This window comes from Vulpes lagopus, chromosome 20 (genome assembly GCF_018345385.1).
Source record: "Vulpes lagopus strain Blue_001 chromosome 20, ASM1834538v1, whole genome shotgun sequence".
NCBI lineage: Eukaryota > Metazoa > Chordata > Mammalia > Carnivora > Canidae > Vulpes > Vulpes lagopus.
In genome coordinates, this window is record NC_054843.1 from 38,129,699 (window position 1) to 38,150,400 (window position 20,702).

General features: G+C 36.7%; 1 protein-coding gene across 1 annotated transcript in view; it reads left to right on the forward strand.

The window, feature by feature from the left end:
- The window catches only part of HTR1F (5-hydroxytryptamine receptor 1F), a 125,466-nt gene that overhangs the window by 49,808 nt on the left and 54,956 nt on the right, over window positions 1–20,702 (forward strand). The gene's annotated exons all lie outside the window — the stretch shown is intronic.

Here is a 20,702-nt window from a genome sequence, read left to right on the forward strand (position 1 = left end):
ACAAACTCTTAAAAAGAAAAGATGCTAGGCAGCAACGTGAGAGCATGTAAAAATACAAGGCTCTCTGGCAAAGGTAAATATATAGACAAAAACCGAATCCTATAACATTGTAATAGTAAACCATAATTCACCTTAATTCTAGCATAGAATTGAAAAGATAAAAGCATTAAAATAATTGCAGCTATATTATTAGATTAATGGATACAAAATGTAAAAATACCTAATTTGTGACATTAATGACATATTATAGGGAAGATGCAAAAGAGTAGAGTTTTCACCTAACACTAGAGCATTCAAATGTATGAAACAAACATTGACAGAATTGAGAGAAGAAATAGAAAGCAATACATTAATCGCAGAGGACTTCAAAACCCCATTTTCAATAATGGATGGATCATCCAGATAAAAGCAATAAGAACACAGAGAACTTGAACAACACTATAGACCAAATGGACCTAACAGACATATACAGACCATTCCATCCATAGTTGCAGAGTACAGATTTGTTTCAAGCACACATGGAACATTCTCCAGGATAGATCATATGTTAGGCCACAAAACAAATCTTAAAGAATTTAATATTAAGATTAAATCAAGTATCTTTTCCAACCACAATGGAATGAAACTAGAAATCAACAGCAGAAGGAAAAAGTAAAATTCACAAAGTGGAAATTAAAGAACACACTCTTGAACAACTAATGGATCAAAGAGGAAACCATAGGAAAATTTTAAAGCATATTGAAACAAAATAAAAAACCCAATATACTAAAACATAGGTTGTTGCAAACGTGGTACTAATAGGCAAGTTAGTAGTGATAAACATGTAACTAGAAAAGGAGAAAGATCCCAAACTAAGAACCCAATTTATATTTCCAGGAATTAAAAAAAGAAAAACAAACTAAGCCCAAGTTATCATAAGAGAGGAAATAATATTCAAGCAGAAATAAATGAACTATTTTCCTTTAAGATCAGAAACAAGGCAAAGATGTCCACTCTGCCACTCTATTTCATATAGTATTAGAAAATGTAGCCTGAGGAATTAGGTAAGAAAAAGAAATAAAAGGCATCCAAATCAGAAAAAAGTAAAATTATCTTTGTTCACAGATGACATAATCCTTTTGTGGAAAACCCTTTGTGGAAAAAGATTCCACCAAAAACTAAGCAAATTCCAAAAAGTTTCAGGACACAGTCAACATACACACACACACCCACACACACACACACAATTGGCTTTCTATATACTAATAATCAATAGTCTGAAAATTAAGAAAACAATGTAATTTCCAGTAGCATTAAAAAGAATAAAATATTTAGGAATAAACTTACCTTAGGAAATTAAAGACTTGAACACTGAAAATTACCAAATGTTGAAAGAAATGGAAGACACAATAAATGTAAAAATATCCATGTTCATGCATGGATTGGAAAACTTAACATTGTTAAAACATCCATACTACCCGAAGGAATGATTTGGCGCAATTCTTATCAAAATCCCAGTGGCAATTTCTTTCACAAATAGAACAATATTAAAATTTATATAGAATTTTAAGAGCCTTGAACAGCCAAAACAATCTTTAAAAATTTTTTTTATTTATTTACCTGAGAGAGGGAATGAGAGAGAGAGAGAGAGAGAGAGAGAAAGAAAGAAAGAAAGAAAGAAAGAAAGAAAGAAAGAAGAAAGAAAGAGAAAGAAAGAAAGAAGAAAGAAAGAAAGAAAGAAAGAAAGAAAGAAAGAAAGAAAGAAAGAAAGAAAGAAAGAAAGAAAGAAAGAAAGAAAGATCAAGCACACGAGTTGAGGGGAGGGTCAGAGGGAGGAGAAGCAGACTCCTCACTAAGCAGGGAGACTGATGCAGGGTTTGATCCCAGGACCTTGGGATTATGATCTGAGCTGAAGGCAGAGACTTAACTGATGGAACCACCCAGCCACTGCCAGCCAAAACAATCTTGAGAAAGAAAAACAAAGCTGGAGTTCTCACACTTCCTGATTTAAAAACGTTTTACAAAGTACAGTAATCAAAACAATATGGTACTGGCATAAAGACAGACACAGAGACCAATGGAACAGAATAGAGAGCTCAAAAGTAAACCTTCACCTACATGGACAAATGACCTTTCACTAGAGTGCAAGACTGCATAATGGGGAAGGGATAATCACTTCAACAGATGCATTGGGAAAACTGGATATTCCAAATGTGGAAAAAAGTAATGTTTGACTTTACACCCTATACAAAAATTAAAATGAATTAAAGACCTACCTATAAGACCTAAACTCTATTTCTTAGGAGACGATATAGATGAAAACTTCATGATGTTGGATTTGACAATGATTTCTTGGATGTGACAATGGCACAAGTAGTAAAAACAAAAGACTAAGCAAATGGGACGATATAAAACTTTAAAAGTTCAATTACAGCAAAAGAAGCAATCAACAACTCTTTTCAACAATTGAAAAGGCAATCTATGGAATGGAATAAAATATTTTGCAAACTATATATTTGACAGGGGGTTGATAGTCAACATATATAAGGAATTCCTACAACTCAACAGCAACAACAAAATAAAACAAAGAAAAAAAACTTGAGGGGATCCCTGGGTGGTTCAGTGGTTTAGTGCTTGCCTTTGGCCCAGGGTGTGATCCTGGAGACCAGGGATCAAGTCCTGCATCAGGCTCCCTGCATGGAGCCTGCTTCTCCCTCTCTCTCTCTCTCTCTCTCTATCTCTCTCCTCTGTGTGTGTGTGTGTCTCATGAATAAATAAATAAAATCTTTAGAGAAAAAAGAAAAAAACGATATAAAAATAAGTAAAGGATTTAAATAGGCATTTTCTTTTTTTTTTTTTTTTAAGTAGACTCACACCATTGTGGGGCTTAAACTTGAGACCCTGAGATCAAGAGATGGGTGCTGGACTGACTGAGCCACCCAGACACCCCTTAAATAGACATTTTCTTAAAGAACATATACACATGGCCAATAAGTATGTGGAAAGATGCCCAATATCACTAATCATTAGGTATTTTATGAAATAAAAAATAAATATCATATTGATGAAGATGCGGAGATAATGGAACTCTTATATACTGATGATGGGAATGTAAATGGTGTAGCTGCTATGGAAAGAGTTATGAAGATTCCTCTGAAAATTATGAATAGAACTGCCATATGATCCCACAATCCCACTTCTCAGTATTCATTCAAAAAATTTTAAAGCAGGATCTTGAGATATTTGCATTTCCACGTTCATTGCAGCATTATTTATAATAGCCAAGAGCTGGAAACAACCTACATGTCATGGGTGGATTGATGGATAAAGAAAATGTGAAATATATATATGTATATATATATATATGTATATATATATATATAATGGAATATTATTCAACCTTTTAAAAAAGGGAAATCCTGTCATAGCTACAACATGTATGAACAATAAGGACAGTATACTAAGTGAAATAAGCTAATCACACACACACACAATAAAAAAACACTGTGTGATTCCAATTACATGATGTATCTTGAATTAGTAAGACTCAGAAACATGAAGTAGAATGATGGTTGCCAGAAGCTGAGGTTAGGAGGAAAGTAGAGTTGTTGTTCAATGGGTATAGACTTTCCATTTTGCAAGGTTAAAAAGTTCTAGAGATCTGTTGCAAAACAATACACATATAGTTAACACTACTGCGGAGCGCAGTTAAAATGGTTAAGGAGAAAAATTTTATGTTTTTTATCATAATAAAAAAATCAAACTTTCAAAAAGTAATTTTAGGCCTAGGAATGTTAAATATAATGTCTAAAAAGTAAATGAGAAAGCATCATTTTTTGGGGAGGGCCAGTCCATTGATTTCAATTGAAATAGAAAAACTGATAAAGTAGAAAGAATAAAACATCTGCAATGAATTAAAATCTCTGGAAAGTAACCATAGTTTTGCCCTTTACAAATTCTAAGACATTAGCCAAACTATATTCTCTCTCCAAATTGTTTTTCTTCTTTGTAATAAAAGTAAATAGGATAATGTGACTACATAGTATATTATAAGGACTGAATGAGATAATGTGCCTGACTTATTTAGCCTAGTGCCTGTCCAGAGTAAATAATGAATTTTCTCACTCCTTCCCTTTTCTTTCCAATTCACTAAATATTTATTGGGTGTCCACGGATGCATGGCACTAGAAAACCATTCCAAAAAGATAGATAAATGATTTTTAAATTATGTGGCAAATTATTTAAGAAAGTATTAATTTTGGGCAGCCCGGTGGCTCAGCAGTTTAGCACAGCCTTCAGCGCAGGGTGTGATCCTGGAGACCCAGGATCAAGTCCCACACTGGGCTCCCTGCATGGAGCTAGCTTCTCCCTCTGCCTTTGTCTCTGCCTCTCTCTCTGTGTCTCTCTGTGTCTCTGTGTGTCTCTCATGAATAAATAAAATATTTTTTAAAAGAATGTTAATTTTAATGTAAAATAATTTAATTAATCACTAAATTACATTAAATATTACATTAATGACATTATTAATTACATTAATAATTTAATATAAAATAAAATATTGATATAAAATTACTATGAATTAATAATATAAAACAATATTAAGTTATTGCAATGTGCCAGTCACCATAAATTGCCTTATGTCTTATCATTCTGACAACAAACATGAGGAAGACACTATTATTATTCTCATTTTACCAATAAGGAACCTAAGGTTTAGAGAATTTAACCTGTCCAAAGCTGCACCTAGTATGAGCAGAGCATGATTCTATATCTGACTCTAAAGTTCAATCTCCCAGCTGCCACTATACTGTATTGCTTATGGAGAGTGGGCTCAAGTGTTTAACAGCCTTACCTAGAAATATAAACCAACCAAAATGTAGCAGTCTTTATCTAAGGTAAGGATAAGGAAAAGGGAAGATAAATAAGCAAACTTCCTTCCTTCCTATTATACTTCCAAATTTCCACCTCTTTCCAGACCTCAAGTAAAATGAATTTTATGGTTTCCCCAATTTCTTTCTCAAGGAATAATTGAATCAGAAATGTTAACAAAAATGATTCCCCATAGGACATGGATATAACAAAAGAGGATTTTGCCTTCCTCATCAGGATCAGACTTTCTATTGCTCATAGTTTTGCTTCACTTAGAAGTATAGGATGAGGCAGAGACAGTATCTTTTTAAGCTTGCACATTGTATCACTGAGTAAAAATGAGGCATTTTGCTCTCAGATCTACTGTTTGTATTGGTCTTGATCATTACATACACACACACATACGAATATACACACACAGATTTTTTTCTAATGAGGATTCAGAGAAAAATAAAAACGAGGAAAATATTTGTAGGCTCTTTCTAGACATTATATAAAATTATTTATTGATAGTTGTATATATCTTTCCCTAAGTCTTTGCTTGAACTTGAATTTTATTAAAAATCTATTGTATGTGTCATATTGTAGTTGATAAAAGCAACATCCAGTTTGTTAAAGCTATGAAACACAGTAGGAAGTCTGTTATTCTTTTCATCTTTCAGTTTAAAAAAATGTAATTAACACCCCCCCAAATGTTACATGAATATAGATATATAAATATTTTTAAGTAGAGAGTGGGAAACTAATTTGGATTTGTGTTTCTTAAGTATGTATTCAGTAATCATATAGAATCTTTGGAAATCAAATATGCTATGAATCTGTTCTTGGTTACCTATAGACTTCAACAAAGTTGTTCCTTTTTTTTAAATTTAGAAGTATGCTGGAAATCAAAAATGGTGACATTATCTGCAGTCTAAGTGGGGATGTACTGCATATCTTTTATTGTTTATCAGAGTTAAAATCTTTTACCACAGTAAACCTTTTCTCAAATTTTCAATTAAAAGATTCACCTTGTGTTATTTTTAATCATATTTCAATACCTATTTTTACTTATACAACATAATTCTTAACACCAATGTATAAAATATCATTAATGTTCTGTTATTTCACTGAGTATTAACCCATAACCCTCCATAACTTCAGAGTTGCCTTACCAGTGAAATTATTTTATTTCATGCCAAGCTAATAGTTCATTAGCCAATCATGGCCCCCAACACATAGACAATACAGACACACACACAAACACACACACACACCCCTCCATGGATGCTATATTTAATTAGGTTTTTCTGTAACAGTGTCATAACAACATTCCAGCATATGTAGAATCATTCATTCACTAAAGAAAAAGATACCAATTTCCCAAGATTCTTAAAATTTCAGTAAAAGAAACATTTCTCATGATTTTCTTCTAATGTAAAGTATTACCAAAATTTCCATAAAATGAATTATTCAATTTTTATAAAGCTTAGCCAATATATTTATGTGTAAGTAAAATTTAGTTAGATAAACAAGGTTTATTTAATCTCCATACTTAAAACATCAGCCTGCCTTATTTCTCACACTATTAATAACACATACATTTTAATGACAATATTTTTGTTATCTATCCATAATTTTAATATATACAGAACTTTATGAATTTCCTTTCCAGTGATTCTAATATATTCCCCTATATTTAAAAGATATATAAAATTTTACATTTAAAAATATTTTTCATATAACTAGAAGATGAAGATGTGAATACAATCTGAGGGTTAATTCCTAATAAAATTAACTTGATTACATCTGTGTTTTAGATGATTTCTGTCTTATTTCAAGAAATATTAATAGATTTGCAATCTTAATCATAAAATCATTTCATTCAAAACAAATGTGTATTCTGCAACCTATTTTCATATAAAACTTTAATCAAAAGCCACTTAAATATACCTTCACTCTAAGTTGCAAAAGTGCTAACATAAACACAATTATACTCAAGATAAGTAGTGGTGTTCACATACAAGATTTTTGCTTCAATAACTGTATAAGAGAAAGGTTCTTTAAAGATTCACACTCCTGTATATAACAACTATAAACCCTGGACAAAAGAAAACAATGACAAAACTAACAACAAAATTAACCTGAAAGCTCTGGAGTATGAAAGAAGACATGTAGACCCCAGTAGGAAAGCTAAAATGTGAAAGTTTCCATAATGGTTTGAATTCTCCACTATTGTAGATTTGGTCCAAGAGCTGGCCACAGTTATACAAGCAGCCAAGAAAAGTGACAATAAATAAACAATCAACAGAAGCCAGTTCTAAGATGTATCAAAAGGGAAAATTATCAGAAAAGGAGATCCAAGAAGCTATTATAACTATATTTAATACAACAAAGGAAAATATACTCATATTGAAAACCAAGATAGAAAATCTCAGTGGAAATGTGGAAAATGTTTTTAAAATCCAAATAGAAATTTTAGATTTGAAAAATAATGTCAAAAGTTAAAAATTCAATGGAAGTCCCTAATAGAATAATTGAGATGACAAAAAATAATATAAGCTTCAAAGATAGATGGTAGATCATATCCAGTGTAAAGAAAGAGGGGGAAAAAATAGAAAAACACTAAATTTTCAAAAACCTGAGGAGAAAAAAACAATTAAAATAGTAAATTGATGTGCACTTAGAGTCCCAAGAGAATGAAGTAGAAAAATTATATGACGAAATTATGACTGATACTCTCCCTAAAGACACAGATTTATTTTTTTTTATTTAAATTAACTTTTATTGGTGTTTAATTTACCAACATACAGAAAAACACCCAGTGCTCATCCCGTCAAGTGTCCACCTCAGTGCCCGTCACCCATTCCCCTCCAACACCCGCCCTCCTCCCCTTCCACCACCCCTAGTTCGTTTCCCAGAGTTAGGAGTCTTTATGTTCTGTCTCCCTTCCTGATATTTCCCAACATTTCTTTTCCCTTCCTTTATATTCCCTTTCACTATTATTCATATTCCCCAAATGAATGAGAACATACACTGTTTGTCCTTCTCCGATTGACTTATTTCACTCAGCATAATACCCTCCAGTTCCATCCACGTTGAAGCAAATGGTGGGTATTTGTCGTTTCTAATTGCTGAGTAATATTCCATTGTATACATAAACCACATCTTCTTTATCCATTCATCTTTCGATGGACACCGAGGCTCCTTCCACAGTTTGGCTATTGTGGCCATTGCTGATAGAAACATCGGGGTGCAGGTGTCCCGACGTTTCATTGCATCTGAATCTTTGGGGTAAATCCCCAACAGTGCAATTGCTGGGTCGTAGGGCAGGTCTATTTTTAACTCTTTGAGGAACCTCCACACAGTTTTCCAGAGTGGCTGCACCAGTTCACATTCCCACCAACAGTGTAAGAGGGTTCCCTTTTCTCCGCATCCTCTCCAACATTTGTTGTTTCCTGCCTTGTTAATTTTCCCCATTCTCACTGGTGTGAGGTGGTATCTCATTGTGGTTTTGATTTGTATTTCCCTGATGGCAAGTGATGCAGAGCATTTTCTCATGTGCATGTTGGCCATGTCCATGTCTTCCTCTGTGAGATTTCTGTTCATGTCTTTTGCCAATTTCATGATTGGATCGTTTGTTTCTTGGCTCTTAAGTTTAATAAGTTCTTTATAGATCTTGGATACTAGCCCCTTATCTGATAGATCATTTGCAAATATCTTCTCCCATTCTGTAGGTTGTCTTTTAGTTTTGTTGACTTTCTTTTGCTGTGCAGAAGCTTTTTATCTTGATGAAGTCCCAATAGTTCATTTTTGCTTTTGTTTCTTTTGCCTTCGTGGATGTATCATGCAAGAAGTTACTGTGGCCAAGATCAAAAAGGGTGTTGCCTGTGCTCTCCTCTAGGATTTTGATGGACTCTTGTCTCACATTTAGATCTTTCATCCATTTTGAGTTTATCTTTGTGTATGGTGTCAGAGAATGGTCTAGTTTCTTCTCCTCTAGAATTTTGATGGACTCTCGTCTCACATTTAGATCTTTCATCCATTTTGAGTTTAACTTTGTGTATGGTGTCAGAGAATGGTCTAGTTTCTTCTGCATTCTTCTGCATGAGGTTGTCCAATTAATTCTCCCACCACCATTTACTGAAGATCTGTCTTTTTTCCAGTGGATAGTCTTTCCTGCTTTGTCGAATATTAGTTGCCCATAAAGTTGAGGGCCCACTTCTGGAATCTCTATTCTCTTCCATTGATCCATGTGTCCGTTTTTGTGCCAGTACCACGCTGTCCTGATGACCACACCTTTGTAGTACAACCTGAAATCTGGCATTGTGATGCCCCCAGCTATGGTTTTCTTTTTAATATTCCCCTGGCTATTCGGGGTCTTTTCTGATTCCACACAAATCTTAAAATAATTTGTTCCAACTCTCTGAAGAAAGTCCATGGTATTTTGATAGGGATTGCATTAAACGTGTAAATCGCCCTAGGTAGCATCAACATTTTCACACTATTAATTCTTCCAATCCATGAGGATGGAATATTTTTCCATCTCTTTGTGTCTTCCTCAATTTCTTTCAGAAGTGTTCTGTAGTTTTTAGGGTATAGAACCTTTACTTTTTGGTGAGGTTTATCCCTAGGTATCTTATCCTTTTGGGTGCAATTGTAAATGGGATTGACTCCTTAATTTCTCTTTCTTCAGTCTCATTGTGAGTGTAGACACATGCCACTGACTTCTGTGCATTGATTTTGTATCCTGCCACACTGCCGAATTCCTGTATGAGTTCTAGCAATCTTGGAATGGAGTCCTTTGGGTTTTCTATGTACGGTATCACATCATCGGCGAAGAGGGAGAGTTTGACTTCTTCTTTGCCAATTTGAATGCCTTTGATTTCTTTTTGTTGTCTGATTGCTGAGGCTAGGATTTCCAGAACTATGTTGAATAGCAGTGGTGAGAGTGGACATCCCTGTCTTGTTCCTGATCTTAGAGGAGAGGCTCCCAGTGTTTCCCTATTGAGAATATTTGCTGTAGGGTTTTGTAGATGGCTTTTAAGACTCTGAGGAATGTTCCCTCTATCCCTACACTCTGAAGAGTTTTGATCAGGAATGGATGCTGTATTTTGTCAAATGCTTTCTCTGCATCTATTGAGAGGATTCGATGGCTCTTGTTTCTTCTCTTGCTGATATGATCAATCACATTGATTGCTTTACGAATGTGGAACCAGCCTTGCATTCCAGGCATAAATCCCACTTGGTCATGGTGAATAATCTTCTTAATGTATTGTTGGATCCTACTGGCTAGTATCTTGTTGAGAATTTTTGCATCTGTGTTCATCAGGGATATTGGTCTGTAATTCTCCTTTTTGGTGGGCTCTTTGTTTGGTTTTGGAATTAAGTTGATGCTGGCCTCATAGAACGAGTTTGCCAGTACTTCATTTCTTTCTATCATTCTGAACAGCTTTAGTAGAATAGGTATGGTTTCTTACTTAAACGTTTGATAGAATACCCCTAGGAAGCCATCTGGCCCTGGACTTTTATGTCTTCGGAGGTTTTTGATAACCACTTCAATTTCCTCCCTGGTTATCGGCCTGTTCAGGTTTTCTATTTCTTCCTGTTCCAGTGCTGGTAGTTTGTGGTTTTCCAGAAATGCGTTCAGATTGCCTAATTTATTGACTAATTTATTGGTGTATAGCTGCTCCTAATAAGTTTTTAAAATTGTTTGGATTTCCTTGGTATTGGTGGTGATCTCTGCTTTCTCATTCATGATTTTATTATTAAGAGTCTTTTTACTCTTCTTTTTAATAAGGCTGGCTAACGGTTTATCTATCTTATTAATTCTTTCAAAACACCAACTCTTGGGTTTGTTCATCTATTCCACAGTTCTTCTGGTCTCTATTTCATTGAGTTCCACCAAATCTTTATTAATTCTCTTCTTCTGCTAGGTGTAGGATCTATTTGCTGTTTTTTCTCCAGCTCCTTTAGGTGCAAAGTTAGCTTTTCTATTTGAGTTCTTTCCAGTTTTTGGATGGATGCTTGTATTGCAATGTATTTCCCTCTCAGGACTGCTTTTGCTATATCCCAAAGATTTTGAAGAGTTGTATATTCGTTCTCATTAGTTTCTATGAATCTTTTTAATTCTTCTCTAATTTCCTGGTTGACCCTTTCATCTTTTAGCAGGAAGATCCTTAACCTACACGTGTTTGAAATCCTTCCAAACTTCTTCCTGTGTTTAGTTCTGGTATCAAGGCATTATGTTCTGAAAATATGCAGGGGACAATCCCAATCTTTTGGTATCGGTTAAGACCGGATTTGTGCCCCATTATGTGGTCTATTCTGGAGAAAGTTCCATGTGCACTTGAGAAGAATGTGTATTCAGTTGCGTTTGGATGTAAAGTTCTGTAGGTATCTGTGAAATCCATCTGGTCCAGTGTATCATTTAAAGCTCTTGTTTCGTTGGAGATGTTGTGCTTGGAAGACATGTGGATTGCAGAAAGCACTATATTCAAGTCACCAAGTATAAGTCTATTAGTATCTAAGTATGTCTTAACTTTGGTCATTAATTGATTGATATACTTGGCAGCTCCCACATTAGGGACATAAATATTCATGATTGTTAGGCCCTCTTGTTGGATAGATCCTTCAAGTCTGATATAGTGTTCCTTTTCATCTCTTACTATAGTCTTTGGGATAAGCTTTAATTTATCTGATATGAGGATGGCAACCCCTGCTTTCTTTTTGAGGACCATTTGAATGGTAAATGGTTCTCCAACCTTTTATTTTCAGGCTGTAGGTGTCCTTCTGTCTAAAATGAGTCTCTTGTAGACAGCAAATAGATGGGTCCTGCTTTTTTATCCAGTTTGAAACCCTGCGCCTTTTGATGGGGTCATTAAGCCCATTCATTTCAGAGTTACTATTGAAAGATATGAATTTAGTGTCATCATAATACCTATTCAGTCCCTGTTCTTGTGGATTATTTATTTAGGCTTCCTCTTTCTTTGAGAGTCCCCCTTCATATTTCTTGCAGAGCTGGTTTGGTGGTCACATATTCTTTCAGTTTCTGCCTACCTTGAAAGCTCTTTATCTCTCTTTGTATTCTGAATGACAGCCTTGCTGGATACAGCATTCTTGGTTGCATGTTCTTCTTATTTAGTACCCTGAATATATCTTGCCAGCCCTTTCTGGCCTGCCAGGTCTCTGTGGAGAGGTCTGCTGTTATTCTGATACTTCTCCCCATAATGTTATGGATATCATGTCTCTTGCTACTTTAGGGATCTTCTCTTTATCTTTGGAATTTGCAAGTTTCACTATTAAATTCGAGGTGTTGAATGGTTTTTATTGATTTTAGGGGGCAACCTCTCTATCTCCTGGATCTGAATACCTGTTTCCCTTCCCACGTTAGGGAAGTTCTCAGCTATGATTTGTTCAAATACAGTTTCTGGATCTCTGTCCCTTTCGGCGCCCTCGGGAACCCCAATTGAACGTAGATTTTTCCTTCTGAGGCTGTCATTTATTTCCCTTAACCTATCCTCATGATCTTTTATTGTTTGTCTCTTTTTTCCTCAGCTTCCTTCCTTGCCATCAACTTGTCTTCTATGTTGCTCACTCATTCTTCTACCTCGTTAACTCTCATCGTTAGGACCTCCCGTTTGGATTGCATCTCATTTAATTGATTTTTAATTTTGGCCTGATTAGATCTAAATTCTGCAGTCATGAAGTCTCTTGAATCCTTTATGCTTTTTTCTAGAGCCTCCAGTAGCTTTATAATTGTGCTTCTGAATTGGCTTTCTGACATTGAATTGTAATCCAAAGTTTGTAACTCTGTGGGAGAGAGGACTGTTTCTGATTCTTTCCTTGTGGTGAGTTTTTCCTTCTAGTCATTTTGCTCAGTGCAGAGTGGTCAAAAACAAGTTGTACTGGAAAAAGGAGAAAAATAGAAAAAAGAAATAAAAGGGCGGGGCCAAACAAACAGAAAAAAAAGAAACATGGGGGAGTATCCTCTGATTCTATATACTGTGAATCCCTCGACTTCCCCAGGAACTTTCTACTGCTGCTTGGTCAAGAACTTGCTCTTCTCCTGTCCTTCTAGGTGGTCTTCTGGGGGAGGGGCCTTCTCTGCTGAATCTCAGGTGTGTGCCCCTGGAGAAGCTGCCCAGCCCCCTGCCAGGTGCAGGGCTCAGTGGGAGCTGTTTATCCTGTGAGGCCCCTTCTCAGTCCCAGGTACAAGGTGACACCAGGTGGAACAACAACAGTGGTGGCGGCCAGCTCTCCAGCCCTGGTGTCAGCTCCCGCAGTAACTACCGCAGCTCCCAGTCCCCAGGGGCTGGATGCTCCAGTGGCGAGAAGCACCAATCTGCACAGCTCGGCCGACAGGTGGCAGGAGCGTCCTTGCTGTCCTGTGTCCTCCTGGCCTCTTCCTGTCTCGGGGGGATCGCAGGATCTTGGGCTGTGCCCCTCAGCTCCCTGGGCTCCAGGGCCTGCGCGGCTGGAATCGTGTTTCTGGGGCCGCGCAGCCCCCTCCGTGTGGAGCCGCTGCTGGAGCCACCACTGGAGATCCGGGGCGCTCCAGTCCTTTAGGGTGCTAGACCCGAAGTGTATGGTGCTCTTTCCCCAGGGCGCAGTTCCTCTGTTAGTGCCCCTGGGAGCCTGAGGGCATCCCTACCCCTCCTGGGATCCTGCCCGAAGTCCGTGCAAGCGCCTTTCCGCCCAGGAAGATTGGTGAAGCTCCTGCTTCTCCGGGCCTGGGCTTTCTTGTCCTGGGGCACTCGACGGTCGGCCTTAGCCCGGCTCCTCATGGGGCCCCTCCCCCTTGGATGCTTTCTTATATCTTTTTTTTTTCGTCATCCTACCTTGATAGAAGCGAACTCTTCTCACTGTTGCATTCCAGCTGTTCTCTCTTTAAATCTCAGACTTAATTCATCAAGTTATAGATTTAGAAGTCCTCAAAGCACAGTAGACTTCAGGAAATATAAATGCAAGGAAAATCATGCCTAGGAACAACATATTTGAACTGAAAGCCATAGATAAAGAGAAAATCTTGAAAGTAACCAGAGTAAACATATTACATATAAGGAAACAGTGATTGAAATACTCTAGCTTTCTTATTGAAATCTAGAGGCCAGGAATTAGGGGACAGAGAGGGTTTATTTAAGAGCTGATATTAAAAAAAGAAAAACAGGGATCCCTGGGTGGCACAGCGGTTTGGCGCCTGCCTTTGGCCCAGGGCGAGATCCTGGAGACCCGGGATCGAATCCCACATCAGGCTCCTGGCGCATGGAGCCTGCTTCTCCCTCTGCCTGTGTCTCTGCCTCTCTCTCTTTCTCTCTGTATGACTATCATAAATAAATAAAATTAAAAATAAAAAAAAGAAAAAAAAAAAAGAAAGAAAAACAATAATAAACAACATTTAACTCACAAGTTCTATTTTCAGTGAAAACATCCTCTGAGTACAAAAGTACAAAAGTAAAGTTTAGATAAAAGGATTTGTTGTCAGCAAACCTGTACTATAAGGAATGCTAAAGGATGTTTTCAGGCTGAAGGGAAATATTTTTGAAGAAGAAGTGAACAGCACTGGAAATGATAAGTATCTGGATAAAATAAAAGAATATTTTTCTTCTGAAGCAAAAATGAATGTTATAATGCAGATATAACATGTATAATTGTGACTACAAAATCCTTGTATGACTAATGATCACATTTTAAAAATACCAAGATGGTATACCTAAATCTATATAAATAACCATAATCAGTGGATTAAACAGTCTGATTAAGAGGTGAAAATTTTTCACAATACATGTGAAAGAAATACCCAAATATATTCTGAGAGATACACTTTAAATATAAAAACAAAGAGAGGTACCTGGGTGGCTCAGTCAGTGAAGTGTCCAACTCTTGGCTTCAGCTCAGTTCATGATCTCAGAATCATGATTTCAGGGTCATAAGGTCAAGCCCTGTAACTGGCTCTGAACTCACTTGAGATTCCCTGCCTCTCTAGCTGCCCCACCCCCTGATTGTGTGTTCTCTCTCTCTAAAATAAATTAGTAAATAAAATATTTTAAATAAAGAGATAAATAGAAAACCAAAGATATTTGAAAGTAAATAGAAGGAAAAAGATCTGCCATTTGTATAAGAAGTTTGGAAATACTATATTAATATTAGATAAACTAGGCTGTAAGATAAAAAATACTGCCTGAGGTAAAGAACATTTCATAATGATAGAAAAGATCATTTCATCAGAAATACATAATACATACATAATACATACATAATACATACATAATACATACATACATAATACATACATACATACATAATACATACATAATACATACATAATAATCATAAAGTATACAATAATAAGAAAGCAACAGATTACATAAAACAAATAATGGCACAATTAAAATGAGAAATAAACAGTTCTACAATCTTTGTAAAAGATTTTAAGACTCTATTCAGCAATCACTAGAACTAGAAAAAAATACTGATTAAGACATAGACAGTCTGAACAATATTACAGGACCTTGACATCACTGATATGTATAGATTATTATATACAACTGCAGAATACACAGGTTTCATTCACAGAGATATACCATAAAACAGAAAACACAACTCTCATTACACTTAAAAGGATTGAATGCATAAGGATTTGTGCTGTGATTACAATGATTAAATAACCCAATAAACAATAGGGAAAAAATTGAGAGAACACTGTGCAAGAGAAGATGGTTGACAAATTAGCACAATATTCATTAGCATTAAGAAACTGCCATTAAAATTCACAAGGAGATAACACCACACACTTATAAGGATGCCTAAAATTAATTAATTATTGTATGCTGACAATACCAAGTGCTGGGGAGCATGTGGAGCAACTAGAATTTGCAAACACTGGAGTTATACAGGTAAAATGATACAATAACTGGAAAATTGTTTTACAATTTTTTAAAACATTAAAGATATACTTATTTTTCTACCTAACCATTACACTCTTATCCAAAATAGTGAAATCACAGTCTGGTACATGAATGTTCAAGTATTTTTTTATTCACAATAGCCAAAACATGGACATGATTCAAATGTCCATCAACAAATGGATAAACAAGGAAACAAGATATTGTATAGCCATACAGTGGAATATTACTCAAGAATAAAAAGGAGAGACTAGAAATACATTCAACAACATGGATGAATCTTGGAATTACTATGCTGAGTGTAAGAATCCAGGCTAAAAAAAATACACAACATATGGTTCCATTAATAGACAATTCTAAGATATGCACACTATAGTGACAAATAAGTAAGTGGGGCACCTGGGTGGCTCAGTTGGTTAAGCATCTGCCTTCAGCTCAGGTCATGATCCCAAGGTCCTGGGAAGAGCTCCGCATAGCTCCTGTTCAGTGGAGAGTCTGCTTCTCCCTCTGTCCCTCCCATGACTCATGCTCATGTGCATTCTCTCTCTCTTTCTTTCTCTCTCTCTCTCTATCTCTCTCTCTAAATGATACTTTTTAAAATGAAAATTATAGATACCTTTTTAAATGAAAAAAATTTTTAAGTGGCTGTCTAGTCTCAGAGCAAAGGGAATGATGGACTACAAAGAAACACAAAAAAACATTGAGGAGTAATAAAAAAGTTCCATATCATGTTGATTGTTTTACAAGTGTTGAATCAACCTTGCATCCTGAGGATAAATCCCACGTGGCCATGGTGAATGATCTTCTTAATGTATTGTTGGTTCCTATTGGCTAGTACCTTGTTGAGAATTTTTGCATCTGTGTTCATCAGGGATATTGGTCTATTATTCTCCTTTTTGGTGGGGTTTTGTCTGGTTTTGGAAGTAAGGTGATGCTGGCCTCATAAAACAAGTTTGGAAGTACTCCATCCCTTTCTATCCTTTGGAACAGCTTTAGTAGAATAGGTATTACTTCTTCTTTAAACATTTGATAGAATTCCCCTAGGAAGCCATCTGGCCCTGGACTTTTGTGTCTTGGGAGGCTTTTGATGACTGCTTCAATTTCCTCCCTGTGCAGGTTTTCTATTTCTTCTTGTTCCTGTTTCGGTAATTTGTGGTTTTCCAGAAATGCATCCATTTCTTCTAGATTGGCTAATTTATTGTGATATAGCAGCTCGTAACACATTTTTAAAATCGTTTGTATTACCATTGTACTGGTTGTGATCTCTCCTCTTTCATTTGTGATTTTATTAATTTGAGCCTTTTTTGTTTTTAATAAGTCTGGCTAATGGTTTTTATATCTTATTGATTCTTTCAAAGAACCAACTCCTGGTTTTATAGAACTGTTCTACAGTTCTTCTGGTCTCTATTTCATTGAGGTCGAATCTTTATTATCTCTCTTCTTCTGCTTGGTGTAGGTTTTCCTTATTGTTCTTTCTCCAGTTCAATTAGGTGCAAGGTTACCTTGTGTATTTGAGGTTTTGCCAATTTTTTTGAGGGAGGCTTGTATTGCGATGTATTTCCCTCTGAGCATCCCTTTGATATATCCCAAAGATTTTGAACAGTTGTATCTTCATTTTCATTAGTTTCCATGAATCTTTTGAATTCTTCTCTAATTCCCTGGTTGACCCATTCATCTTTACTAGGATGCTCTTTAACCTTTGTTTGAGTTTCTTCCAAATCTCTTCTTGTGATTGAGTTCTAGTTTCAAAGCATTGTGGTCTGAAAATATGAAGGGGACAATCCGAATCTTTTGGTATCGGTTGGGACCTGATTTGTGACCCAGTATGTGCTCAATTCTGGAGAAAGTTCCATGTGCACCTGAGAAGAATGTGTATTCAGTTGTGTTCTGATGTAAAGTTCTGTAAATATCTGTGAAATCCATCTGGTCCAGTGTATCATTTAAGGCCCTTGTTTCTGTGGAGATGTTGTGCTTAGAACACCTGTCATTTGCAGAAAGTGTCGTGTTAAAGCCCCCAACAATTAGTGTATTATTATCTAAGTATGTCTTTACTTTGGTTATTAATTGATTGATATACTTGGAAGCTCCCACATTTGGGGCATAAATATTCATGATTGTTAGGTCCCCTTGTTGGATAGATCCTTTAACTATGATATAGTGTCCCTCTTCATCTCTTACTACAGTCTTTGGGATAAACTTTAATTTATCTGATATAAGGATGGCTACCCCGGCTTTGTTTTGAGGACCATTTGAATGGTAAATGGTTCTCCAACCTTTCATTTTCAGGCTAGAGGTGTCCTTACGTCTAAAATGAGTCTCTTATAGACAGCAAATAGATGGGCCTTGCTTTTTAATCCAGTGAAACCCTGTGTCTTTTGATGGGATCATTTAGCACATTCAAGTTCAGAGTAACTATTGAAAGATATGAATTTAGTGTCATCATAATACCTATTCAGTCCCTGTTCTTATGGATTATTTATTTAAGCTTCCTCTTTCTTTTATAGGGTCCCCCTTAATAATTCTTCCAGAGCTAGTTTGGAGGTCAAATATTCTTCCAGTTTCTGCATGTCTTGGAAGCTCTTTATCTCCCCTTCTATTCTGAATGACAGCCTTGCTGGATAAAGTATTCTTGGCTGCAGGTTATTCTCATTTAGGACCCTGAATATATCCTGCCAGCCCTTTCTGGCCTGCCAGGTCTCTGTGGAGAGGTCTGCTATTAATCTGATATCTTTCCCCATATAAGCTAGGGATCTCTTGTCTCCCGTTGCTTTAAAGATTTTCTTTTTATCTTTGGAATTTGCAAGTTTCACTATTAAATGCCGAGGTGTTGAACAGTTTTTAATGATTTGGGGGGGTTCTTCTCTATCTCTTGGATCTGAATGCCTGTTCCCTCCTCAAATTAGAAAAGTTATCAGTTATGATTTCTTCAAATATACTTTCTGGTCCTCTCTCCCTCTCAGCCTCTTCTGGAATCGCAATTATTTGTAAATTCTTCCTTCTGAGGGTATCATTTATTTCCTTACGCCTTTCCTCATGATCTCTTAATTGTTTTTTTCTCTTTTGTCCTCAGCTTCTTTCCTTACCATTAACTTCTCCATGATGCTCACTCTTTATTCCACCTCATTAACCCTCGTCATTAGGACATCCAGTTTGGGCTGCATCTCACTTAAATAATTTTTAATTTCGGCCTGATTAGATCTAAATTCTGCAGTAACGGGGTAGCCCCAGTGGCACAGCGGTTTGGTGCCACCTGCAGCCTGGGGTGTGATCCTGGAGACCCAGGATCGAGTCCCACATCAGGCTCCCTGCATGGAGCCTGCTTCTCCCTCTGCCTGTGTCTCTGCCTCTCTCTCTGTGTCTATGAATAAATAAATAAAATATTTTAAATAAATAAATAAATAAATAAATAAATAAATAAATAAATAAATAAATTCTGCTGTAACAAAGCCTCTAGAGTCCTTTACGTTTTTTTTCCAGAGCCACCAGTAACTTTATAATTGTGCTTCTGAATTGTCTCTGACATCAAATTGTAACCCATATTCATAACTCCGTGGCAGAGAGTACTATTTCTGCTTCTTTCTTATGTGGTGAATTCTTCCTTCTAGATTTTGGTCAGTGGCTGTATGAGCAGGCCGAGTAAAAAAATGTCAACTACGACCTAAGTAAATTCCACCCTAGATGATTTTGATGAGGTCAGAGACCTGTAAATGAAAAAGAAGATCAGAACAAAATAAAACAAAAGGAGCACGAAAGCGAAAAACAAATTTTAAAACAAAGTAGTAAAAAATAAAATGCCAAAAGCCCCAAAGAAGAAGAAAAAAGAAAAAGAAAAAAGTAAAGAGGAAGGAGAGGGGATAACAGGCGGCAGGGGGAGGGACTGGGAGATGGTGATGGTGAAGAAGTTGTACTGGAGCTAGAATGTAGTCTACCTGAGGGGTCCTAGAGGGTGATTTTCTTGGTTCTGAATATATTAAGTTCTATATGTTAGAAGATACTCAGTTCCAAATCTATATAAACCAGCAATGCTTGTAGAGGGCCCCAACATTGACCACCAAAACATAAACTAGATAAAAGAGGGGGGCAGAATGGGTAGGAAGAAAGAATATAATAGCACAGAATGAACCAGCATGGTATACCACTTGGTTCTGGGTGCATGTTGATCATGTTCTAGACGGTATTAACTTCTGCCATTGTAGAACAAAAGGAGGCACAGAAAACAAAAAAACACAAAATAAAAACCCATATCTGGTGTATCTCCCAAAATTAAATTGAATATGTTGAATGGTATACAGAAGTGAAAAATACATCTAAGACATGTAATTTTAGAAATATGAAAGTCAAAAAGGAAAAAAACTTAAAAATGAAAAAATGAGCTGGTAAAATATTGTAGTTAGCGTGGGAAAAAAGAAAAAATATTGGAAATTTTTAGTCTGATATAAAAATGAATCAAAATAGAAAAAGAAAGAAAAAAGAAAAGGACCCTCTAGTTCTACATACTATTTTCCCTCAGTCCTGGAACTTTCCATCACTGCTTGGTCGAGAACTTACTCTTCCCCTGTCCTTCCAGCTGGTCTTCTGGGGGAGGGGCCTGCTGTGCTGATTCTCAGGTGTGTGCACCTGGGGAGATGCCCCCACCCCCACTGGGTACCAGGCTCAGTTTACCCCATGAGGCCCCTGTCCCCTGGCAGCCCCAAGTCTCCCAGGCACACGGTGACACCAGGAGGAATGACATCACTGGCGGTGGCCAGGTCTCCATCTGCAGTTTCAGCTCCCCCAATAAGCACCCACAACTCCCAATCTGCACTGGTCTAGATGCTTCCGGGGTGGGTGCACTAATATGCACAGCTCAGGGGCACCCAGCAGCAGGAGTGTCCTCGCTGTCCTGTGCCCTACCCGCCTGTGCCTGTCCCGGGGGGACCACAGGATCGTGAGCTTTGTCACTTGGAGCCCTTGGATCTGGGGCCTGAGCTG